A 27,221-nucleotide genomic window follows, 5' to 3' on the forward strand; every position below is an offset into this window, starting at 1 on the left:
AGCACCAGGCGGGGTCCTCGGCACCACACAAGGCAGCATTTGTTCCTCAGTTTTCTCATACTTGGCTCCATTTGTTTCAACTGACTGACAAATTATCACGTGTGGGTCGACCAGTGGATGGAGATTTCAGTTATGGCTGCTAACTAGTCCCTGCCCTCAGCTTTTAGGGAGCCCGCGTTGTAAAATTAACATATCGAGGAGGTGACATCAGCTGGGAGAGCCAGGGAAGAAAGTAATTCAATTGATCTCAGCTCCGTGGTCTTCTCAGTGGATCAGCTAAATGTGTGCTTGGAGAACAGTAAATGCTCTGCAAAATAGCTTCAAAACTCGGGCAAACTGTGAAGCGGCTGCATCAGGCATTCCAAAAGGCCTCACCTTTGTTTTTTTTTTGTTGTTGTTGTTTTGTTTTGTTTTGTTTTGTTTTTTGAGTTAGCTTTAGCAGTTGGTAAGCACTTTCTGCATGCGACCCAGGATAGAGCAGTGAAAACCTAACACACACACACACACACACACACACACACACACACACACACACAGGTCAGTAGTGGCTTCAACATCGGCAAAGGAGGGCAGGAGAGCTCTCTGGAAAGCTTACTGCTTGTGGAGATGTGAGAATCAGAGCCGAAAGTCTATCAGTGACAAACCTGATTGAGGGCCTTGGGGGTCCATGATCTTGCCTTTCTCAAACAGGACAGTGGAGGAGAAGGTGCTTCATGAAGTGCATCACTATAGGTAACAAACAGGTTTCTATGACAAATGACCTAAGTTGCCAATTGATGTGTTTGCTCAACAAACATATAGTAAGCATCCCTAAGGAACAGGACATATTTAAAAACAGACCAGGTTCCCTTCCCCCCCCCCAAACTTACAATTTATACTGACAAACAGGGAATTTACTTCCATTGCATGCTAAAGGCTAGTAGGGCAGATGGTGGCTCCATAAAAATTCATGAGGATTGTTCTGACCCTGGGCTCAGGAAATTCTCCCAAGATGTCTTGGAAGGTGTAATTTTCTAGTGACTTCTGCTCAGTGAGGTCTCCCATGTTCACCTTACGGATACAGTGCCACCTTCCTCTGCAGCCTGCCTTTCCTTCGAATACAGTACTGCTTTCTCTACGTGTTGTCTTGTTTGTACATCGGGCTTGTCTCCCTCAACCAAAATATTAGCTCAGAAGGTTAGAGCTTTTCTGTCTCTGTCTGTTTCGTTTCCTTCTGTGCCCTCAGTGGCCACCGTGTTCCCTGGTATAGGATAGAAGGCACTCAACATATCTGTCAGATGAATTGGTATGAAATGCAAGTTTGATCAGCAGAAGGACAGGAAGGAAGGTTCTAAAGGGAGATTATCATAGAGAAGGGTCAGGAGTCAAAGTGTAAGTGGACGGCTTTGGTGGTAACGCGTGGGTGGAACATGGAGAGACGGAGTGAGTAGGCTGCATGCATCGTGAAGGGACGTAAAGGCCATGTTGGCAAATTTGATTCTTATCCTGAGGGTCATAAGGATGTTCAAATAGCCAACTATGGAAGGGAGAGTGAGGCCTGGTTTCTTCACAAATGGGGAAGTTCTGTTCATGTCCCGGTGAGTGGACAGTCCTTGAGAGTGATTGGCAGTGGAGAATGAGGAAGAGAGAAGGCTCTGTGAGGAGAGGAAGAGCAGAAGCAGATTCAAGGAGCATCATGGGTAATGGTGTCCTCCATGAGCTAGCAGAAGGGGCAGGATGGGGATAAGAATGTCAAGTGTTTTAGGTGGACCACTGATCCTGTATTAATTCATTTCTTCATTCCTAAAACACAATAACCGACCAAAGTGGAGGAAGGGAGGGTTGCTCTAGCTCACAGCTGGAGGGAAGTCCCTTTGGAGGGAAGTCCCTCTGGAGGGAAGTCCCTCTGGAGGGGCCATGGCCGAAGCTGTGGGGCTGCTCATTCACCCATGGTCAGAAGACAAAGTGATGGATACTTCCACTCAGTTACCTTTTTCCTTCTGTTCAAGCTACGACCGCAATGATTAGAACAGAACAAGATCAAGGAAGGTCTTCCCACCTCAGTTAATCTACATTAAGTAGCCTAGATAATCTCTTAGAGATGCACCCAGAGATTTGTCTCTTACAGTGATATTAAACTCTATCAACTTAACAATCAAAATAAACCATCACGTAACTAAATGTTTTGTGAGCAAGAACGCAGGTGGGTCAGCCTACACCCACCTGTTGTATCAAAGCCACAGGGATGTGTGGCTTTCCAGAAAACTCTACTGCCTTCTTGCACCAATGTCTGTATTCCTTCAATGAAATGCCAGAGGCGGCCGACTTAGTAGAGAGCATAGGACTTCCTAGATCACATTCATGGCAGTTCAAAGGCATGGTGTGGACTCAGTTCTGGTGAAGATCTTGAGGCATGAGGCAGCTGGTGGAGCCTAGATCATGAGGGCATCAAGAAGCTGAGCGAGTGAGCCAGATGGGGCTGAGCTCACTTCCCTTTGAGAATACCCCACAATAACCCGAAGATCTTCTGCTAGCCCCTCCCGCCATCTTAAAATGCCTTCTGCTTTTTCCTTGCCCCCCTAGAAACCAAGCCTCCAATCATCATGGACTCTTGGGAGATACCCCAACCGCAACTGGGTGGTTTGGGGTTTGGAACTGTCCAGATCATTGAGTAAAGGGTATGCCCAGGGAAAACCCCATCAAAACCTTTTGCTAGAAAGATAAGAAAGAGCGAGGGAAGACTAAGGAAGAAAACAGGCAAATTTTAGAACTATCGAGGAAGACCAGGGTAGCTCAAGAAGAAAGGGGCATGCCAGGGTAAGTTCAGTGTGAAAAAACTGTGAGTTCAGGCTGTTTTCCCAAAGGACTGTTCTAACTCTTGCCCTTGCTTGCCTGTGAGTATGGTCTTAACTGGAAAAAGGTTGTTATAGATATAACCAAGTGTACAGGAGACCATGATGAACCTATCTGATGACTTATGCTCTTATAAGAAGTTGGACACAGCTTCATACATGGGCTGGGACTGGGACTGGGGCTCAGGTGAAAAGGTGACATGCATATATGTGTGTATAATATCTCTATCTCTATATCTATATCATCTCTATCTCTATATGATTTTAGAAATAAATATAATAGCCAAGTGAAGAGACAGGCAGAGACTGAAGCCTAGGATCGCCAAGGAGGTTGGCAACATCTGAGAAAAGGTCATAGTCTAGACCCATGCAGGTGGCTGCATCCTTCAGGCTGCGCTCAGACTTCTGCAACTCTTCTTCCCCCGACCCCTGCCCCCAACCCCAAAATGTGCCAGAATAATTTTTGACCGTTTTCAGCCACCTAGTTTGGAGTCATTTATTATCATAGCCCCAAGAAACTAATCCAGGAAGGTAAAGTGTCCACAGATTTTGCAACAAGTAAGTCACAAGAGGCCCAGTTGAAAGGAGCCTCAGTTTCACTGCAAACAGTGCCGCAGGTGAGAAGGCACCGGGGCTGAGGAGGTCAAGGAGGCAGAGTTCAGGCAGCTCTCTCAAGCAAGAGAAGATCCAGAGCCGTGCCAAGTAGGTGCAGTTGATTCAGAGAAGCTAGTTAACACGTTCGTCACCTCGTGTGGTTATGGTTTCTTGTGTGTGGCGGGCGAGAATACTGAGGTCAGCTCCTTTAACAAGTTTAGAGTTCATTACACAGTTTCATTAGGCAGCCACCTTGCTGGGAGTGCTCCGGGAGCTGTTTCTCATGTTTGACTGAAATGTCCCTACTGATAATGTTTCCTCATCACTGTCTCCTCCTTCCCCTCACCCCCATTAGAGTCTAGGAACTACTATTCTACTCCCTGCTTCTCTGAGTTCAACTTTCTCAGATGACACATCTAAGTGAGATCACTCATTTGCTTCTCTGGGCTGGCTTATCTCACTTAGCACGAGCGAACCTCCAGGTCCATCCTTGTTGTTGGAAATGTCAGGATCCCTTCTTTTAAAAACCTGAACAATGTTCTACAGACACGCATAAGTATACACACATGTTCACATACACATGTGGTCAGTGTTGTGTTTATCCATTTATCTGTCCATAGATGTTGTATTAGTTATTTCTTTCCCATTGCTGTGATAAAATACTCTGGCAGAAAGCAACTTAAGAAGGAAAGGTTTATCTTGGCTCATAGCTGAGGGTACTGCTCACCATGGTAGAAGCACCTTGGCTGCAGGAGCTTGAAGCAGCTGATCACAGTGTATGGGCTGTCAGGAAGCTGAGAGCAATGGATGCTTTCATGTCAACGTCGTCTCCTTTTTGTTCTGTTCCTGACTCCGGTCCATAAAATGCTGCTGCCCATAAGTCTCTTTCTACCTCAGTTAATCTCATCTACACAATCCTTCCCAGATAGTCTCAGGCTGGTCTCCTAGGGAGGCGAATCCAGAACCTGTCAAGTTGATGACCACAGACATTTGGGTTCATTCCACAGCTTGGCTATATCAGATCTTGTCACGCAAGAGCACAGATATCTTCTGTAAAGTGATCTCATGTCTCTTGAATATATGCCCAGGAATATGAGATTTCTGGATCACACAGTTGTTCCATTTTTGATTTTTGGATGATTCCCCCACTCATTCAGGAATCACAAGTTTAACACATTTTTTTTCCAACTACTTATTTCACTTAGACATTTTATTTTAGGTAGAAAGATAGGAAAATATCTGGTTTCTTGCCTGAGTTTCAGAAACTTCACCTTGTTTGATGCCCCACCCCCAACCCCAGGGAATTGTAGTTGTGCTGGTTAGTTTTGACTGCCAATTTGCTCCAAGCTGGAACTAACCTGGAAGAGAGTCTTAATGTGGAATTATCTAGATCAAGTTGGCCCATAGGCTTGTCCACAGGAGATTGTCTTAACTGGTAATGGATGTTCAGAGACCCTTCCCACAGTGGGCAGCACCATCCCCTAAACAAGATTTCTGAACAGTAGAAGACGGGAGGAAGTCAGCTGAGATCAGCAAGCTCTTGAGTGTGGATTGATGTGACAAGCTGCTTGAGTCTCAGATTTGATTTCCCTGAAATAATAATAATAGAATATAATTTGGAACTAGGCCAAATAAATCCTTTTGGGGTGTGTGTGTGTCAGGTTATTTGTCATAGCAACAGAAATTAAACTAGGACAGGAATCAAGAGACTTTTTGACCCAGAGTTAGGGTGGGGCTAAATCTTTGCAAGAAATTTACCTTCTCTAAGAAACAGTTCAAAATATCACTATGTCAACTGACACATCAGTCTGACGTGACTGACGACAGTCCTAACACCCTTACCATGTAAACCTCACATGAAGTTTCACCCCTCAACTGATCAATACTCACATAGAGCCTTTACCTACAAGCTTGTGTCCTTCACAGGAGTTGCTGTAGCCTACTCAGGAGTGGTGGGAGGTAGTTGTCTTTATTCCCAACCACACTGGATTGGATACACAGATACATGGACACCAATGAATGTATTCTCAGCACTGCAAAGATAAAAGAAAGGAGTTCAAAGCTATCCTTAATAATGTAGCAAGTTTTGAAGTGGGTCTGGGCTGCACAAGACACTATTGTAAAACAAAAATAGAAACAGTAACAAAAAGTAACAAAACCCCTAAACAAATGGTTAGTTCATTTCCTGGCTATAAGAGGCACAGGGTAAGTGGCAGGCAGGACTCCTGTCCCTTTCCAGTCTATGTAAACTACGTAGACTAGGCCATGCCTTATGCTCTCACTGATGAACATTTAAACACCCAAGTCTTACAGTAAGCACTCTCAGGAAGGTGAATCCACTGCCAGTAAACTATGTAATGCACACGGTAAACTATGTTTGGATCAGTCTGTCTTGTATGTCGTATGGAGAGACTCCTTCTGTTAGGATAGGCAGATCAGAACCAGTACTTTTTCAGCATAACTCACACACTTGAAGCATACAGACCCACAGATGCAAAGAAAGGTATGTTCCTCCATTTTGCAGAGGAAGTAACTCTCTTTCCAGTTATACTGAAGGGTGGCTTGGAACGTAACCTTATGCTAATGCACCTGTCTTGTCTTGACCAACTCTTTCTTATCTAGGTTATCTTTCTTACAATTAACCTGGGAGAGCCAACTTCCCAACAAGGCAACACAGGACAATGTACTCCTTTGAAACAGGGTTTTTGTGGGGCTCCTTCTATTGGACTTAAGGACTCTTGCTCTCAGGTGAAGCCCTGAGTCTGGCTTTTGGGTTAGGGACTTAAAGCCACTTTAAACATACCCTGGCCTCAGGTTCCTTGTTTATACAAATGGGGCTGTAGACCAGAAGGTTCTGAGGAAGCTTTTGGGCTTTGGATTTTATGCTATGGGTTTTTTTTTTGGGCTCTACCCTTCATTTCATCTTAATTACTTATTGCAGTATTTGTAAATAACTCAAGAAAGAGCAAAGGTGTGTGTGAAGATGGTTGGTACTCTACTGTTTTCTCATGCTCTCCTAGCTAGCTTTAACTGTCAACTCCATACAGTTCATAATCATCTGAGAAGGGAGTCTCTACTTGGGGGATCACCCAGATCAGGTTGACCTGTGGGTGTGTCTGTGAGAGAATTGTCTTGATTGTTAAGTGATGTAGGAGAGCCCAGACCACTGTGGGTGGCACCAATCCCTAGGCAGTTGGTCCTGAGCATAAGAAATACCTTTCTTATTAGGTAAACATGAACCTGGAAGACAGTCAGCTACCTAGCAAGCCTGCTTTCAAGTTCTTCTTTGAGTTTTTACCCAATTTCTCTCAGTGATGGACTGTGATCTGGAAATGCAAAGCAAATAAATCCTTTCTTCCCCCAAGCTGCTTTTGGTCAGAGCTTGCTTTCTCACATCATATTGACAGAGCTGAAGCTAGAACTCATGGTGAGGCATACTGACGGTGGAAACAGATCAAATGTCCGAGGGGAAGGAGGGGCAAAGTAAATTATGGTAAATCAGTTATCTCAGTCAAATATTATTCAGAAACCAAGGGGAATGTTTATGAAGACTTTGTAGCAAATTGGAAAGAGTTTTCTTAATGAAAAAGACAGAAGATAAAGCATCTTTATATTGTGATCATATCTACCCAGAAAATGCACAAGAACACATACAAATTCAGAAGGGGTGACTAAAGTGGAAATAGTTGATACAAAAACGCATGGAGATTTTCTTCCTTCTGGAGATAAGTGTTCAGTAGGTCTTGGGTTTCTCATTGGGTGCCTTATCTTGTAAATTATCCAAGGCAGGCTAATGGCTTTGGGGGCTGTGAATGTCACAAAAAAACAGGGGACAGTTGACTCTCTAGCAGGTTAAGTCTCAAGCCTCTCTCCTCTCTTTGATGAGAGAGGAAAATGAATGTGCCCTGGACTACACTGGGCTTTGCTTGCCCCTGCCCCGCCTCCTTCCCCTCCCCCTCCCCCTGTTCTTCCTCCACTCCATCTTTCTCTCTTCTTCCTTTCTTCTCCGTCCTCTTTCTTGTCCCTCCCTTTCCCTCAGTACTTTCATTGGCCTCAATACTACTTTTCCATAAAGGAAAAATTCACATGCAATGAAATTCACAGTGCAATATATTTGATTTCAACAAATGTGCACAACACTGTGATAATCAAGACACAGAGTATTTCTATTACTCCAGAAAATCACCTGGTCCCAGGCAACACCTATGGTAAATTCTACCAGTATAGATTCGTTTTATACCCTCTAGAGTATCATATGAAGGGGATTGGAGAAATATGTACTGGGCTTTTCTGTTTGTTTTGTTTTTAAAATGGCCTATCAGTTTAGTCCAGATTTGCTTCGAACGTTTGATCTTCCTGCCTCTGTCTGAAGTGGAGGGACAACTAGAATACCTGACTTCAGACATGAGACATTCTTTTAGATGGGCTTCTTTGGCTCCACATACTTGTGTTGGGGTCACCTGCTGTTATAGGGCATCAGTGGTAGCTTAATCCTTTTTACTCCTAGCTTGCATTCTCTTGAGGTTAGCTCCGGACTCCAAAGATGTCCAGGTTTTAACTCTAGGAACCTGCAGATATGCTTTGTTGAGGAGCTTTGCCAGGATGGCTGCATTAAGGGTCCTGGGAAGGGAAGGTTTGCCTAGGTTATACATATGGATTTTAAGAACAACTCCAAGCATGTGAGAAGCAGAGGGATTCTAGGGAGAACAGTAGGCAGGTGGAAGAGCCTGGCTTCAGGAGGCCATGAGTAACTGGAGAGGCAAGGGAAGGAAGGGCTTCTCCAGAACCTCCAGAGGACTCAGACGTGCTGATGTTTTCACTGTGGCCTGGTGAAATCCTACTCAGACTTCTGACCTCAAGAACCCCAAGAGAACACAGGTATGCCATTTTAAGCCACAAGTCTGTGGCTATATATTAGTGACTTCATGTCATGAAGAGACTACGATTCCTCTGTGTGGATATGCTACAGATCACAGCTCCATTCACTTCTTGAGGAGTTTAGACGCTGTTTGGAACTATCGCAGAGGAAAATCTTTGTTTATTTGTTTGAGACAGGGTGGCATGTGACAGGGTGACACGTGACAGGGTGGCTTTCAACTCTCTGTATCGCTGAGGATGGCTTTGAGCTTCTGGTCCTCTTGCCTCACCGTGAGGCTGGAGTTCATGTGGTAGGGATTGAACCCAGGTCCTCATGCATGCTAGGCAAGGACTCTACCAACTGAGCCACATCAGCCCTGCCTGGGAGACTTACACGAACCCTTTTATGGATATGATTTCCTTTCTTAGGTGAATGTAGCTAGGAATGGAATTGTTAGCACACAGTCCAGTGTTCTCAACTGGTTGTACCATTTAATACCCAAACTATGAGACCTGACCCTCTTTTTTAAAAATGGAAGAGGAAGGCTGAGGTCATTCACCTCAGATGGTAAGAACTGGTTCGAATCAATTCCTAGCCCCTTCTAGATGATTCTAGAGTCTGATTGTACTTTCAGAGTCCTCAGCATGAACTCCAGTACATTCTCATGCTTGAATGCATTTCTTTTTTTTTTTTTTTAAGTCTCCCCCCTTGTCCCCCACCATTCTTTCTCTTCCCTCTGGTCCTGTGCTCTTCACTAGCACGTACTGTGCTCTGTGGGTGGGTGCCATGGCCTCCATGACCTGGACAACCCAGGAGTCAGGAGACAGAGAGTCTAGACCTCAGGGTCCTAACAGGGACATGGGGGAACAGGAATGCCACAAGTTGAGTGCCTTTCCCCCGGGGGCAGTCAACCATGTTATTCTGCAGTAAATGGAATTTTCTTGTCTCTCTAAGTAGAAAAGCACCTGCAGCTCAGATGCCTCCCACCTCAGTAGTTGATAAAACACTCGGAGGAAAGGAAGTGGGAGAAAAGGGGGTCCCAGGAGCCCACGTTTCTTGGGGGAACAGGGAGCTGTTTTGTTAATCTTGCTCTTGTCTATACACATACACTTGGAGGTCAGCATCAGGTCCTCTGCCTTTGTTCTCCACTTTAATTTCTGAGACAGGTTCTTTTTCTGACCTGGAAGTGGCTGGTTTAGCTAAACTGGCAGACAGGAAAGCCTACTCTCTCTACCTTCCAAGTCCTGAAACTACAGGCATGTGCCCACTCAGCTTGACACTAAATAGTTTTACTTACTTATTTTTGTGTGTGCTTGAGTATATGTGCACACACCATATAAAATGGAACCTTCTAGTTTCTTTGGAAAGTCAGTTATATCAAATGATGCTTTCCTGGAGCACACAGGTGGAAGGAGGTCTTGCTAAAGCAAACACACAAAAGTGTTGTCCTGAAGCAGACACATGAAAGGACGCTTGGTGACAGTGGGAGACGGGCACTGAACATTGGTTTGTTCTGCCTTGCTATTCTTTGCTAACAACATGCATGTATTAGTTTGTCTTACATAGTGTTGGGCTAACCTTGTGGTAATGCTGCCATTGAGAGAGAGAAACTCGCCCAAGAACTGCTTGTGAGGTTCCCGTGGCAGCTTGCCGCTTCTGCAGCCTTGCCTCAGGCTGGTTGGGGAGCCTGGCAATTTCTTCATGACTGAACTATAGCTGTTATAGCTGTTTGACTCTACTTGCTGAAAGAACTGGACTGTAGCTGCTGGTTCATGCCTGGGGTCTGCCTGCCTAGAGGACTGGTCTGCAGCTGCTGAGTTATATTTGGTATTTGTTACAGTAGTGAACTTCTGCCCAAGAAGATCGAGCTCACCCCCAAAGAACTATTGCTGAACAGGTCCACTTCCCCCATATTCTAATAACTTTTCTCTTCTACTACCTCTTCTGGGTGGTGGGCTAGAGGAGAGGCTGAACCCTTAGTAAAAGTAAGTTGCAAAAACTGTATGCCTACAACCATGTGTGTGCAGGAGCCAGAGAAATCCAGAAGAGGGCATTAGAGCCTCTGGAACTGGAGTTAGAAGCAGTTGTGAGCCAATCATGTGGGTGCTTAGACCCAAACCAGGGTCCTTGCAAGATCAACAAGTGCTCTTAACCACTGAGCAATCTCTCCAGCTTCAAGAATGACATTAAAAATTTTTTTTCCAGGGATCAAACTCAGACCCTCATGAACAGCAAACTCTTTACAAATGGAGCCATCTTCCCAGTCCCAATTAATTTGGCTTTTTTTTTTTTTTTTTTTTTTTGACCTAAAGAAAACTGGCCCCTGCCAATTAATTCTTATCCTAAAATTCCAGAGCTTTTCAGGATTAAGCCAAAGGACAAAGAGGTGTTTATTTCCCATGCATAATCAGTTTTGGCTCCCTCCCGAAATGGGATCTGGGATTTGAGGATCAGGTGGTTTAATTTACGGATCTTACTTATTCAGGCCATGGACACTTAATCCAGAATGGGGTGCCCTCTTCTGACTTCCATGGATACCAGGCGTGCATGTGGTTCACAGACATGCCTGCAGACAGACAAACAAGCAAACAAAAAAAGCCACACGTGAGATTAAGAAAAAGTGTCCCATCTCTTGCCATTCACGGAACCGGTATAGAAACACCTTGGACATCAAATAAGCTCCCAAGTGTACCTCCTGACACAAGAGCCTGCTGTAGTCTGGTATCTCGTGTGGGAAGCTCATGTGGCCTGCTGAACATGCTCAGAGCACTGGGAACTCAAGACTCCAGCTCTCACTGTGATCCTCAGAGCCAAGGAGAGCTGGCCTTTAACATACGGGCTGCCCCATCCCTTTATGAAGTCCTAGCTTGGCAACAGTGTGATGGCAGCGGCCGTCCAGGCTTCCCCAGCAGGCCTGTATGAATGTTGGCATGAAAGCCCTCTTGGCATAAAATGTTGCATGTTCTTCTTCTTGCCCTGTACTTGTGAGCTCACATGCAGATGGGCACATGCTGGTGTTCTGAGTTCTTAGGACAAGTTCTCCAAGATGTAGGGTCCTCATGGGAGGGCCAGTGCATTGCCAGGCAAAGGTAGCTTGAGCAAGCCCCCAGCGTGTGCCAAGGCAGAAATGGAAAGCACATGGGTATTTGGCATGAAGGTGCCACCCCAGGGTATAGGTGATCCTTTTCTCTTTAATTATCCTCCTGTGTTGGCTTCGTACCAATGCCAGCCATTTGTGGTGCCAAGCACAGTGACACATGCTTGTGCCTTCATCATATCTTTGTCTTTTCACGGTACCTGGAAGGGAGTTGGGGTGGCTTTTTCCAGGAGCCACATTTCCCCTTCCGTTTCCAAGCTGAGCATTGGGGTGTGAATGCAAGGAACCTTATGGGCATGCAGTTACGCTCTTTGCCTGGGTCTGCTGGCACAGAAACCAGCAAACACCCGGTGGAAGCTGCAGTGCACCAGAGCACTGCAAAAACAAAACAAAACAAAACAAACAAACAAACAAACAAACAAAACAAGAACAGGGCATTTGGAAGGGAGACAAGGGCAAAAATGGAGCATCTTCCCTCCCTGGAACCTGTCTTTCTCATCTGGAAGGTGGAAGATGCTACTCCCTGCTTTCCAGAGCGCTAGTGCAGGTCTTTGTAGAGGAGGTATCATGTTCACTGTCTAGGACTCTGTAAGTACAGGGGATTGGCAGAAAATGGCATCCAGTGAGTATGTTAGCAGCTAGCAAAGGTAGGGCACCCCATGGGAGAGGTACACAGTGGGGAGATGTGTTTACTGAAGAGGTAGAAAGTTCTACCTGCTGGGAAGGTGGTACCTGGTGGGGAAGATCCTCCTGGTCTGCTTTCCCTTGCTATGATGTGATCAGAAGCAGCTGGGGAGGAGAGGGTTCATTTGGTTTACACTTCTCATCAGAGCCAATCACTGATGAAGTCAGGCAGGGACCAGGCAGAGCAGGAGCAGATCAGAGGTAGGAACCATGGAGGGGTGCTGCATACTGGCTTGCTCTTCATGGCTTGTTTGGCTTGTTTTCTTATACAACCCAGAACTACCAGCCCAGAGGTGGCATACCCTCACATATCGGTCTTAACCAAGAATATGCCCCAGACTTGCCCCTAGGCCAATCTGTTGGAGACATTCTCTCAACTGAGGTTCCCACGTCTCAGATGATTCTGGCTTGTGTTAAGTTGACAAAAATCTTACAAGCACATAATCAGTAAGGGAAGTATACCCAGTAAAAGGGTGTACTTAGCTGGAAAGTTATACCCAGGGAAATGTTAGTACCCTGGAAAAAGAATGGTACCTCAGGGAGATTGCTCCTCAGGAAAGAGATGGTACCCATGAGGAGGCTGACACCAGGGAAAGGAATGGTACCCATGGAAGTGGTTGGTACCCAGTAGGTGTATGGGCTTTGGAGAGGCTCATCACTTGACTTGGGTTGTGAAGGCCTAACAGGAGAAGTCTAACAAGAAAGAGATAGATTATGTGGTTCTTCATATTTAAATAAAAGTGCAGCCGCACGCCTCAAGCCTCCAGTCCACTGCCCACAGTCAGGGGTTTTAGAGCATCCATTTGTCCACACTGGCTTTCAATTTCTGCCAAGGAACACTAGTTAAAATTCAAGACAACATTGCTGGATCAAACTGTTCTCATATTTCTCCATTGGAAATACCTATAATTCCTCAAGACAATGTTTCAATTTACCACATGTCCAGTCACATGCTGAAGTGTAATAAAACCCGCCATCCTCTTCCGGCCTCCCACTCCCAGTGTTTGGAAGATCAGAGGACACACGTGGACTTTCAATCAGGAAAGATGGCCCTTCTTCTGTTTCCTGCACCTCTGTCTGTGCTGCAGTGAGGGGTTATGGTCATCCTCAGGTACTGGCTACTTTGGAGCTGTCACAAGAAAGAAGTGGACAAGTTACAGTACAATAAGTACCTGGTAGTTCTCTTCTCCAGCAGACATGTCCTACTGCCTGTGAGCCAGTTTGGATCTAGATCTGTTCATTCTTGCATTGAGCTTTACTGACCCATTCCTGACCTGCTGTGTACCCAAATGTGTGCCTGTGTTCAGGGACACTCTTTAGAAGGTACATTTCAACCTGTGGACCCTGTACTGTACTGTCACCTGGGTTGACAAAGAGCTGGTATACAGACACTTCCTGGCTTCTTCAAGGGCCTCTTTGCAATCTCATGGGTCAGTAGCTATTTTCACACTTACTGTTAAAGATTTGTGATTTCTGTTTGTGGGGTAATATCCCCCTCCACCATGTGTGGTATGCCTTCCTCTGTCTGGAGATGCCCCCTGCCTCTGTGGGTTCTTTCAGGATGAAGGTATCCTTTTTTGTTTGTTTGGTTTTTGTTTTGTTTTGTTTTGTTTTATTTTATTTTTTCGAGACAGGGTTTCTCTGTGTAGTCCTGGCTGTCTGGGAACTCACTCTATAGACCAGGCTGGCCTCGAACTCAGAAATTCGTCTGCCTGAAGGTATCCTTAACTACTGGATTTTGAGTGACTGAGAAAACCAGGTTTAGAGAAGACATCCATTGGAATGACACCAAGATCAGAGGAGTATCCATAGTCTTCTCTGTCTGAAAAACAATTCAACTCAATAAAATCAACAGAAAAAATAAAATCAATCAAATAAAATCAAATCAATAAAATCAAAAGAGGAAGCTATAAAATAAAAAGAGAGGTCTTCTGGCCTGTATCACTTCAACAGAGTAGCTTCATTCTCTTTGATATCAGAAATGCCTGCAGTGGTTCTCTATTTGTAGAGTCTAAGGGTATATTGGAGGCCAAATTGAGAAAGGTCCTTGCCTGTTTTCTTTGCTATAACAAGAACACCTGAGGCTGGGCTATGCACAAAGAAAATAGGTCATGGTGTCTGTTCACAGCACTAAAACCTTAACTAATACACGCACTCTAGCTAAAATAACCCTGCAAAAGAAGAAGCCAGAAGGCTTCCACATACTCACACGGGTCACAGACAGTTGTGAGCCACCTGATGTGGGTGCTGGGAACTGAACTTTGGTCCTCTGGAAGAGTGGCAGGTGCTGTCAACTGCTGAGCCATCTCTCCAGTCCCTTACTTTTAATTTTTAAAATTAGCTTACAAGGTGAGTTGTTCATGTGAGGTTTCACACCTAGTTCATTTTGGTTGGTTCATCTTGCCCCTTGCATCGCCCTGCCCCCATCTTTCTGCCCCCCTGCATCTCCCTACCCCCATCTCACTACCCCACTTCTATTCCCTTTTGTTCCCAGCATCCCCCTCTTCTACTTCATTCTATTGTCCTGACTTCCTTCAGCTTCCTTATCTGCATAGTGGAGCTAATTGTGTCTAACCTTGGCGTCATCCGGAAGTTTAAATAAGATACAATGTATTGTTTGAAACATTGCTTCTATCAGAGTAAGCCCTGGCATGTTGGCTATTATTATTACTGTTATATAGGATTTTGATGTTTTAATTCTGATTCTGTTTTTCTCCTGGTTAGAGTATATCCTTGGGTGAGAGTCTCAGAAAGAGCCGGTGAATGAAAGACTCACTCTTCCTTCCAGCATCTGCTGGTTTTACCTTTGATAATCCTATTGGGTCCCGGTGAACATTCGGTGCATGTTGGTTATTATACTTACACCATGCAAAAGTTTCCCTTTCTTGTCATTTTAATTCAGGCTCATTTTCTTTGGATTAATCTTGAAATAACTTCTTTGGAAAGAACTTAGGTCGTATGTGATCTGACTCTTTGCCCAACCAAACCTGTTTCTCTTTCATGACCATACCTAACTCATTTTAGCTAGAAACGGAGCTCAGGGGTCTCTTGGGAACAACGTTTCACCCTTCTAAACAATGTTTCACCATCCCGATTTGATGAGTATTTCCAGGGCTGTCCTCAATGCAAAGTCTTTATTCTGCAAGTGGGGAGGATTCTCTCCAGCCTTAGTGCCAGCAGTTCTACTCCGACATGCTCTGGGGACCATCTTTGCTATTTTGCTGCCTCCTCTTGGGTGGGTCCTAATATCCAAGTGTATCTACTGGAGTATGCCTTTCCCTTTAGTGGGTTATGGTCTATTTTAACTCAGACAAGTGGCTCAGATCTCTCCTCAGGTCTCATATTTTGCTTTTAAGATGTCTGTATCTTTGGTTTTCATTTTTGGAGATTTTGGCTCTGTTAGTTACTTACACACTGAGTTTCCGAGTTACTCGTTGGATTTCAGGGCTCATGTTGAGAAATTATCTTAATGTACTTAAAAAAAAAAAAAAGCAAGGTACCGTCATCATGTTCATAATTTGCTTTGGGTGTAAAATCTTCCTCTAGATCAAGGAGGGTGAAAGCTAAAATGTTTGGAAGTCTCCCCACGATTTTAGCCATTTTCTTCAAGTCTTTATGTATTAGCATCCCTCCCTGGCTCTTCTAGTGGGCTTGCCTGCCAATCACACAATCATGGGCTCTGTGGGATAGATAGGACTCCTGGGGTTGCCTTGTAACTTCTAGTTGTCTGTGACTTCCAGACAATTGTCTGTCACTTGTGATAAAGCACATGAGCTATCACGTCCCAGTGAGAAGCAATTCCCATGCACATTTCCTCTCCATTGTGCTTATTTTTAAGTGGATTTTGACCTCACAGTTTTACTTTGACCACATAAATACATTAAATCCACACCTTTATTTTTACGACAGGGGAGACAGAGCACAGTGGAACTGGCTGAGGTCAAAGGTGATGTTTTAAGGAGGGTATCACCTGCTAGCATTTAGGTGCGCCCTTAATGCTGCTCCCAGCACGCTCATCCACTGTTTTATTTTAAAAGCCATTTTCATGTTAACTGCTGTTGCCACTATTCAGGTCTTGTTAGGCAGCCATATTGTTATTATTGAGATTTCCTGGGTCACATCTAGAAGACAATCTCACAGTAAACTCTCTTGTCCTATGGTTTGTTATAGTTTTTTTGCTTGCTCTCTCTTCCTGAGCCTGAGGTGTACAGTTATGCTGTAGATGTACCAGTCAGGGCTGGGTACCCTACAGTGCTGTAGATGTACCAGTCAGGGCTGGGTACCCTACAGTGCTGTAGATGTACCAGTCCCTTTCCATTGCAAAAAAGAAACTTCATTTGGGGTTGCATGGCATCGTAGACAGGGGAATCTCACAGGGCCCCATCCCTGGATGAGCTACAGTTAACTAGCTCCTTAATTGGTTATCTACCAGTGGTCAGCATGTACATACAAACAGGACTAAATGGGTGCATTTATTAATATGTATTCATATATATATAAATATATAAACAATAATCATTAAAGAAAAAGAGGTCATGAACTTGAGAGGAAGAGAGCATAAGAGGGACTGGAAGGGGAAAGTTTTCTAATTATGTTTTAATTAAAAATAGCCGGGCAGTGGTGGTGCACACCCTTAATCTCAGCACTTGGGAGGCAGAGGCAGGCAGATTTCTGAATTCTAGGCTAGCCTGGTCTACAGAGTGAGTTCCAGGACAGCCAGGACTACACAGAGAAACCCTATCTTGAAAAACCAAAACCAACCAACCAAACAAACAAACAATAAATAAATAAATAATAATAAGCCTTTTTCTTACATTCTCATGTATGACATTTCAGTAATATTAAGTTTATACCTACCATACCAGTAATCAATATCTGAGTGTTGACTTTTTTTTTTTTTTTGAGTGTTTATCTTTATCTAAGCACATGTCTGTTTTGTCTTTAATCCTAGAGAACACAGTTTGGGGAGAGCGCCATAAAACAACAAAAGAAAGTGGCGTGGAGGGAGGTAGATTGTCTGAAAAGCGGCAGAGACTTCAGAATATTATTTACAACTTTAACCATAGCCTGAGCATGTCAGCAAGGCACCTTCTGGAAGCGTTTATTGAAGAAACGTCAGTGGAAGACGTGCTGTTGACGTAACACGGTCAGAGAAAGAAGAATCTTCTAAAGCCTTCCGTGTAAAGCACGGGGTAGGGGTCCGGAAGGGAACACACACTTGCAAAGAGTGTCACCACGCTGTGTAGTAAATACAAATTCCAGAAGTAAACGCAGGAGGCTGTGCCACAGAGGAAGAACAGCGGGGGAATTAAAAGAGGTGGAAGAAGGGTGTCAGGAGCAGGTGACAAGGCAGTGGAGCGGAGAACAAACAGCACCTGTAGAAAGAACACAGAAGTAAACACAGGACGGAGGAAGCAACCAGGCAACAGGCAACAGAGCCCGCGGGACTCCTGAGTCTGACTGAGTGGGTAGCCATGGAGGAGTTGGCTGTTCCCATGTGACCTCAAATATCATTGACCAGTTCCCAGATCGGCTCCATCCTTACTATAAACATCTGCTGCATGCGGGAATACCCGTGTAGATTTGGAACGTGACCCTCTTGCAAGGCTTGTTCTAGGGCAACAGTTCTCAACCTGTGGGTCGTGACCCCCTTTGGGATTCAACTTAAGACCACTGGAAAAACACAGAGATTTACATTAGAATTCATAACAGTAGAAAAACTCCAGTTGTGAAGTAGCAAGGAAAATAATCTCATGGTCAGGGGTCACCACAGCAGGAGAAACTATGTTAAATAAAGGGTCAAGGAGGAAGGTTGAGAACCTCTGCTCTAGGGTTTTAAACAGTAAGACAGTGCGATCATACGGGGCTTCTGAAGGGAGCCACAGAGCAGGAGAGGGAAGCCCATGGTCAGCACGTGAGTGAAGACTGTAGGAGCACCCGTGTGCCCCCGGAGCGAGGTGGCTGAGAGGAAGGGAAGGGTGGAAGAGCTCCTGGATACCTCATCAGAGGTACCTCAGCTCAAGGCCAGTTGTACACACGTCTGTATGAGGACTGGGTGCTGGGTGGTGTCACTCATGGCGGGAAGACGTGTGACCAGTATACAGGGAAGACACTATGCTCCCGGGACTGCTCAGTCTGGGCTGTAGTAGAAACATCCAGGTAGGAATATCTAGTGGGCAGTCACAGTGTGCTGGAATGCGGGAGGGAAGTGTGGCTTGGGAAAAGAAAGGCTCTGGACCTGGGTAGCGATGGCTGGTGAGACAGAACAATACAGGGAAGGAGACTTCAGCACAGGTGCTGAGGTGGTCCTGGGGACAGGTGAAAGGGGTGAGCCGTAGTGCCCCAAACCACCTGGCTAGCAATCGGTTGTCCTACAACTGTAGTTATGGTTCGAGGGAACCACTCTCAGATGCAAAAACCCCTTCATTTATTTCACCTTGTGGGTTGAAAGAGAGACCAATGAGGTAGATCGTTGGAAAGACGAGACTCAGACTAGAACAAGGTGGGAAGACCACAGACATCCAGATGCCAGCAAGGAGTGAGCACAGAACTCCCATCTTCCCCAGTGCCCGGTGCAGTGCAGGGTGAATGGACCAAGATGGGTACTCGTGCCTTTGAGTAACTTTCCATGCTACCTCCCTGCTTCTCTGCATATTATGCCTCCGGGGTCCTGGCCTTCACCTGCCCTTGCCTGAAGTTCTCCACCCTGCTGGAACCTTCTGTAAGGCACTGAAGCAGCCAGCAGTGTGGGGTGGTACCACTCAGCAGGTCCCTCTCTGCAGGAGGGCGAGCCCACGTGTAGACTCGTGACTCACTCTTGGCACAGACCCACACAGTGCAGGCATTTCCAGTCATTTCTGTTTCCTCTTCCTGTATCTTCTGACCTTTCACCCGGCCCCAGAGAAACTGTACTGCTGTTTACTAGATACCGAGAAAGTTAGATCCTTACTGTTCAGGCCTCAGTATCACCTAGTTCTTAGGTCTATTCTACATGTGTGGTACCCTTTTTTTTTGGAAGACAGGGGTGTCACCACAGGTTGGAAGATACTCATTAGTTATAAAGGGGAAGAGAGAAAAGTGTGATCCTAAACATACAGTCTTAAGGGGAAAACTAAGTAGTTTTCACAGTGGCTAAAAAAGAAAAAATAGCTATAAGGGTTAATTAGGAACATAAACAAGGGGGCTGGAGAGCATGTTCAGAAGAGTGCTGGTTCCTCTTCCAGGTGGTTGGAGTGCAGTTCCCAGCACCTGTGCAGGGTGCTCAGCTACCCACAATTCCAGTTCCAGGGGACTCTGACGCCCTCTGCTGGTCTCCAAGGGCACCCATACACACATGTGGTACACACACACACACACACACACACACACACACCCATGCTCACACATGTACACATACACACATGCCCCCAAAATATAAATCTTTAAATAAAAAAGGAACATAGACATCCCTATAATTAGATAACAAAGGAAAATATGGAATTAGAAAAACAAAGTGCAGCGTGATTACAATGACTCAAATAAATGTGTCCATAGTTAAGTCTTGAAGGAAGGCCTAGAAAGCCACTACTGGCTATGCTCAGGTGGTAGGGGATTATTTTTTATTTTATATTTTCATTTTGTTAACGTTCCGTAATGCAGTTATATTAGTCTTACAACAGAAGGATGTATATAATAAAACAACAATGTGTTCAAATGTCAAAGCCTCCTTCAACTGACCAGGTCTTTTCTGGGATTTCCAAGCTCAAGACTGGCCCTGGCCTGCCCTCAGCCTACCTCCTAGTCCCATTAACTCAGGGCTTATCAGCCTATCTGAAGGCTTAGGGTGGGGTCACTTCAGGAACCAGGCCCCCTCCCTGGGGTGGAGCAGGCAGGCCCCTGCTTGGGTTGTTGGCTCTTAAAATCTGAGGAAACAATTAAATCAGGACTTTATAGCTTTTTACTCAGTGAGAGAACAGGGAGGCTCCCAGACGGCACTAAAGGCCTGTTTCCCACAATGTGTTCCTGAGTCCAGGGTAGGGATTGAGGGTGTGAGCATCTGTTTCTTGAGGTCACTCTGGAATCTGCAGGCCACAAGGAAGCCATGCCACGGGGACTGGAGGTAAGTTAGAGCCAGAGAGGCCAGATGATCCAATTTAGGAGATTAAGTAAAATAGACAGTCCTGGGTTTTACAACTTGGTCTGTCTCCTTGTCTGTGCACTGACAATACAGGGCCTCTCAAAGGTGAGTGCCCCTCCTTCCCCTCATCTCCTTGCACAGAGGGAGGTGGACAGTTTACAGTTTCTGGACTGATCCCTTGCATGCGTTGGTGAAGAAATACCTTTGCTTTAGGAATAATGTCAGAACAATCCTCAGGGACTCAGAACCCTGGAGTCAGACACTCGGGTGTGAGGTTTGCTGCATCTCTGGATGGTTTGAGAACAAAATCCTGGAATATCCCAAATCCCAGCCTTCATCTTTTATGTTATTTTATTTTCTCAGCTAGCCCTTCACAGAAGTTGGGAGGAGACAGTAAATGTAAGTGCCCGACTGCTCCTGGGCACAGGTCCTTAGTGGTCCCGTTCTCGCTTTCTCTTAGGAAAGGACCAGACACTGTTTATTGGAGTTAACTCTTTTTTTTTTTTTTGGATTTTTTTTCATTTTATTTTATTTACATTTAAGATGCCATCCCTTTTCCCCATTTCCCCTCCCTAGAAAACCCCTGTCCCATGCCCCAGGAGTTAACTCTTAAGGTCAAGTTCTAGCTAGCAGAAGGATAACTGAACACTCAATCTGAGCAGCTGAAACAGAGCCCCTTAGATCTCATCTGTTGATTGCATCCCTACCCCCAACCCCTAGAGTGTTGTCAAGTCTTCAAAGAAAAGTCTATTTTCTCTAGCTGTAGAAAAAGCCAACATCTGGGGGAACAAGAGTTAGGCAGGTGGGGCTGGAGAGATGGCTCAATCTGTAACGTGCTTGCCTTGCAAGCATGAGGACCGGAGACCCCAGAACCTTTGTAAAACCTGCAGGGTGTGGTGGCACACACTTGTAATCCCAGCACTGGGGGTAAATGTAGACAGGTGGAACTCTGGGCTTACTGAACAGCCAGCCTAGCCTAGCCTATGACCAACTTCAAGGCAGCAAGGGACCCTACGTCAAAAGAAGTGGGCAGAGCCTGAAAAATGACAGCCAAAGTTGTCCTGAGGCTTCCATATACACAAACACACATGTACAAGTGTGCTAGCACACACATGTATACCCAGACACCCTCCCCAACCCCTCACAAGTCAAACAGGGGGTGATGATCTGAATCAATTCTTTTTAAACAGGGGCCTCCACAGGGTCCCTTTGTGACATTACAAGTGTCACTAAGTGCACATAACAGGCAGGTTTTCTTGTGCTTTCCTTCTAGGGCACACAGGATTTCTTCCAAGCCCATGCTCTGGGTGTGTTCTCAAACCACCCAGAAGCACAGAAGGACATGAAGTATTGACCTGTCTTCTCTGGTCACAAAAGAAACCAAACCATAAGCTCTATTGTGGTTTGAATACATTTCTACAAAATTTATATTGAGTTTTAAAGGTACAAGTAGGTCATTAGGTCCTTAGAGGACTAGCTGGTTTATTTTCTTCCGGTTGTTGTTGTGGTTGTTGTTTCAAAGACAGGGTCTCATGTAGCCTACACTAGCCTTGAACAAAAAATGAACTTGAACTTACCATCCTGTCAACTTTACCTCGTGTTTTTGTCTCAGCAGTTTAGGTCTTGTATGCACATTTTAAAAATTAGAGTAGTCCACTGGACAGAAGAGTGGCTGTCACTGTGACCTCTTCCTCCATGGCTTTACCATTCTTTGATCGGGTTAACTTCTGTTACTTTCACTTATTCCCCCTCTCTTCCATCCCATGACCCTCTGCTCTTTCTTGATAGTTCCCTTTTATTGTTTTAAAATCAGAATTCCACACCCAAGAGACAATATTGCCTGTAAAGTTATGACAACTTCCAACACTTGAGGGGGTGGAGGGGAGGCACCCCCACGCTGCAGGCTGCTTCTCCTTAACTGTAACTTCCACATGAACTGTTTTAGAGGTAGCTCTCGGCAGCCATGGTGATTCATGTAAAAGTGTGTTTTCTTCCTCCTCTCCTCTTTGCACTGCCCTTCAAGAAGCTTCTCTTTCTTCTCTCTTCTCATGAGAGTTGGGCTGGGTGTATCCTATTCTGTCAAATCTTTCTCTGATTCATCATTTTGTCTGACACTCAATTAGACATCACTTTCAAACATGGGTGCTTCCTTTTACAAACTAACTTTACCTTCAGTGTTTGGGATTAAGGGTGTGTGCTAAGGCTGAGCCACACCACAACTAGAAACAAACTTTTCCAGTAAACAACATAATCTTGGGATTCACAGCGTGACCAAATATCCTGCAACATATTAGACTTATTCTTTAGGTCTTTAGGCCTGGCTCTATCATATATCTATCTATCTATCTATCTAGATATCTAGATATCTATCTAGATATCTATCTATCTATCTATCTATCTATCTATCTATCTATCTAGTGGGTGCTGGGAACTGAACTTGTGTCCTCTAGAAGAGCAGCAAGTGCTCTTAACTGCTGAGACATTGTTCTAGCCCTCCACATTGGATTTTTTGCCTCTATTTTTCATCAGCAGTGAATTGTTCTCTCTTCTCTTCTCTTCTCTTCTCTTCTCTTCTCTCTCTCTCTCTCTCTCTCTCTCTCTCTCTCTCTCTCTCATTCCTGTATTTATGAGGCAGGGTTTCTCTGTATCTCCCTGGCTGTCTTGGAACTCTCTCTATATAGACAAGACTGGCCTTGAACTCACAGAGATCTACCTGCCTTTGCCCCCTGAGTGCCAGGATTAAAGGCATGTGCCACTACCTCACTGCTCTCTGCTGTCTTTTTTGTTTGTTTGTTTTGTTTTTCGAGACAGGGTTTCTCTGTGTAGCCCTGGTTGTCTTGGAACTCACTCTGTAGACCAGGCTGGCCTCGAACTCAGAAATCCGCCTGCCTCTGCCTCCCAAGTGCTGGGATTAAAGGCGTGTGCCACCACTGCCCAGCTCTCTGTGTCTTTTAATGTTTTACGATTTTTTATTAAATCTTGCTAGGCCATTTAACTTAAGACACATTCATATCTTCTCTTGCTAGATTATAACTTCTTGGGAGCATGGACTACCTGTTGCATATCTTTTCTCTGTTTATAGAGATTAATAAAATTAATCCAATATTTACTATTTTAGCTTAATTAATTTGAATTCCAGAGGTGGGTGTGAACTTTACCGCTTTCCAAGAAATTAGAAAAGGGGAAACAAGGGACTGTGCAGATAGAATCACCAAAGCATGATCTAAAATGACATTTATTTCTCAGAGAATACTAATGCTATGAATGTTTTTACACCTTTGAAGTCTCATTGACTCATAATAATCAGTACATAATTAACCAAGCATGGTGGCACACGCCTGTCATCTCAGCTACTTGGAAGGCTGAGGCAGGAGGGTTGCAAATTTGAGTTTTACCTGGGCTACTTAGAGAATTCAGAACTATGTCTGGCAACTTAACCAGACCCTGTTTCAAAAATAAAAATGATAAAGAGATGGGAATGAAGCCAGAGGTGGAGCACTTGCCTAGCACACACAAGGCCGCAGGTTCAATCCCAGCGCTGGGAAAACAAGCAAGCAAGCAAAGACAACTAATGGATAATGCTTGGTTTGAGCGAACATTCACTAACCATTGTTTTAACCACGATAAACACTCCATCCACGAGGCCTCCACAGTTTCCTTGTAATCTCTGCTTCTCTTCTTCTCAAGACAACAATTGCTGTTCTATGTCCGGGTCATTTCTCATTCTTTACAATTTTATACAAATGGGCACACTGAGTATGTATTTTAAAAACATCTATTTCTTCCAACTCAGGTTCATCGAGAGGCATCAATGTTGCTAGCCATATCAATAATTCATTCCTTCTGGTGCTGAGCAGTGTCTACCATGTGGACATGTAACGACTGGCTTAGCCATTTGCCTCTTGCTGGCCATTTGAGTTCTTTCCAGTGTTTATGCTTGTGAATGTTTATGTTCGTGGTTATGTGCCTTTCTACATTGTGTGGAACTGAGAATAGAATGGTTGAGTCACATCATATCTAGAGGGGACATCTGAAGAAAGTGCCAAATGAACTCACCGTGTTCACCCCCCCCCCCAGTGTTTCAGTGGCTCCTCCTTCTCTTCCATTTGATCTTTTGAGTCCTTTCTTCTATTCTAATGGCATGCAGTTACATCACACTTCAGTGTTAAGTTGCATTTGCTTACAAATGATAATAGTGAATATCTTTTCAAACTATTAAGTGCCACTGATGGTTGACTCCTTTGCCTTCCTTTTGAACATTGTATCCATTCACAATATTTTCCCCATTTAAGAGACTAGGTTGCTTTCCTATGGTTGAATTTTGGCTTTCCCTGTATACTCTAAATGTAACAATCTTCATCAGGTATAACAGCCTTCATCAGGTGTAACAACCTTCCTCAGGTGTAACAACCTTCCACAGGTGAAACAACCTTCCTCAGCTGTAACAACCTTCATCAGGTGTAACAACCTTCCTCAGGTATAACAACCTTCATCAGGAGTAACAACCTTCATCAGGAGTAACAACCTTCATCAGGTGTAACAACCTTCATCAGGAGTAACAACCTTCATCAGGAGTAACAACCTTCATCAGGAGTAACAACCTTTCTCAGCTGTAACAACCTTCCTCAGGTGTAACAACCTTCCTCAGCTGTAACAACCTTCATCAGGAGTAACAACCTTCCTCAGGTGTAACAACCTTCATCAGGAGTAACAACCTTCATCAGGAGTAACAACCTTACTCAGCTGTAACAACCTTCCTCAGGAGTAACAACCTTCATCAGCTATAACAACCTTCCTCAGCTATAACAACCTTCCTCAGCTATAACAACCTTCATCAGGAGTAACAACCTTCATCAGGTGTAACAACCTTCCTCAGCTGTAACAACCTTCCTCAGCTGTAACAACCTTCATCAGGAGTAACAACCTTCCTCAGGTGTAACAACCTTCATCAGGAGTAACAACCTTCATCAGGAGTAACAACCTTCATCAGGTGTAACAACCTTCCTCAGGTGTAACAACCTTCCTCAGGTGTAACAACCTTCATCAGGAGTAACAACCTTCTTCAGGTGTAACAACCTTCCTTAGGAGTAACAACCTTCCTCAGTTGTAACAACCTTCCTCAGCTGTAACAACCTTCATCAGGAGTAACAACCTTCATCAGGTGTAACAACCTTCATCAGGTGTAACAACCTTCCTCAGGTGTAACAACCTTTATGAGAGCAGTCCCACATATGTCAGACACCAGTCTGACTTCACACTACATTATGCTCACTCAGTGTATTAGTGACTTTTTGATTACTGTGATAAACACTGTGACCAAAATTGACAGATTAAATAAAGAATTTCTTTTGACTCAGGATTCCAGAGATAGAGAGGGGCCGGGGGAAGAAAGAAATGGTGGGGGAGGCATGACTGACATCGGGTTGACAGCACCAGGAGCTGAGAGATCATACGGTCAATGGCAATAGGAAACAGAGTTAACTGGAAGTGGAGTAAGGCTCTAAGCTCTCATAACCTGCCCCAGTGACATACTTCCTTCAGCAAGGCTGTACCTCCTAAAGGCTTTATAGTCTCCCCAAACAGCTCTACCAATGGGGACCAAGCATTTAAATACCTGAGCGTATGAGAGACATTTCTCATTCAAACACTGTGGCTGCCAACTGAGAGCAGTAACCTGAGGAATATATAGCTTTAGCCTAAGTGGAGCAGTGGAATGGGAAGAACAGCATCAAGGGACCTAGCCAGCATCTCCTCACATTCATCCTGTGTATCCAAGAAGGGATACTAGGGTGGTGGAGGAAGCATAGGTAATGGCAGCCTACAGATGACTGTCTCAGTCAGGGTTATTCTCGTTGTGATGAAACACCACAACCAAAAGCAAGTTGGAGAGGAAAGGGTTAATTTCACTCACAGTTTCATACAGCAGTTCATTACTCAAAGCAGTGAGGGCAGGAACTCAAGCAGGGCATGAACCTGGAGGCAGGAGCTGATGCAGAGGCCAGGGACAGGTGCTGCTTACTGGCTTGTTCCCTACAGCTTGCTCAGCTTGCTTTCTTATAGAACCTAGGACCTTCAGCCCAGGGATGGTAGCCTGGGCTGGGCCAAAATGGGCTGAGCCCTCCCACATCAATCACTAATTAAGAAAATGCCCTACAGGCTTGCCTACAGCCCAATCTTATGAAGGCATCTTAGTGTTCTTTCTCTCAAGTGACTTTAGCTTATATCAAGTTGACATAAAACGATCCAGCACACTGACTCAATCTCTCAGAATTTTAGTGGGATTTATTAGGGGGCAGTGGTCAAAATACAGAATGGGGGTTACTAAATCATACACACTGCAGACAAAAGTGCTGACTAGTGTCTGCTGCTTCAGAAAACATTTTGTAATTAGCTGGATAAGCTGAAGTTTTACATACCATGAAGGTACATTCCATTCGTAGGTCCAGGTCTTAGCAAACACACACGTGTCTAAAAGTCCAGGAATGTTCCCACCAGGGTTGTTGGTAATAATTATCTTCCCAATCACCAACCCGTCCTCATCAATGGTAGAGTTTGTGCATGGTGGTTTGCTTGTACAATGCTGTATCAGGAGAGAAAATGAGTTGGGTTCAATGGATGAAACTCATCAATCTAATGTCGGGGAGGAGAACAAGACACACAACACTGGGAACAAGCAGGGACATGCTGTTGCTTAGCAACATGTATACAAAAGATAACACCATGAAGAAAAGCAAGAAAAGGGTCAAGGGAGAGGTGGTATTTCTACAGAGGTGTGGAAAGGGTGATTAACTAAAGCTTCTTTTTAATTACATGTGCTTTGTGCAATTTCTGCTTATATGACGTAGTTCATAATAAAAAGGAAAAAATAGGAATAGGTTAGATAAAGGGAAGAAAATAGGAAAGACAGAAGGCAAAAGTCAGCAGGGACGGGTCATGCAGAGAGCTATGGGAGTGCTAACTGGGTGGATCGGTGAAATGGTGAAACGCTGTGGCAAGGAGTGGCCGGAGGAATGGGGCCCATACAGGAGGAAGGGCTATATT

General features: G+C 44.7%; 1 long non-coding RNA gene across 2 annotated transcripts; it reads right to left on the reverse strand.

Moving 5' to 3' along the window:
• Positions 1–3,301: 3,301 nt before the first annotated feature.
• LOC143444099 (uncharacterized) lies at positions 3,302–26,839 on the reverse strand. 2 transcript variants are annotated; one of them, XR_013113659.1, is made up of 5 exons: positions 26,597–26,839; positions 13,000–13,193; positions 10,761–10,849; positions 5,329–5,458; positions 3,302–5,015 (listed from the first exon to the last, which is right to left on the reverse strand). It is a non-coding gene; the product is annotated as an uncharacterized LOC143444099 (long non-coding RNA). The 2 variants fall into 2 exon arrangements; XR_013113660.1 differs by having other exon boundaries at positions 5,316–5,458.
• Positions 26,840–27,221: the final 382 nt, after the last annotated feature.

This window comes from Arvicanthis niloticus, chromosome 12 (assembly GCF_011762505.2).
Source record: "Arvicanthis niloticus isolate mArvNil1 chromosome 12, mArvNil1.pat.X, whole genome shotgun sequence".
In the NCBI taxonomy this organism is placed as follows: domain Eukaryota; kingdom Metazoa; phylum Chordata; class Mammalia; order Rodentia; family Muridae; genus Arvicanthis; species Arvicanthis niloticus.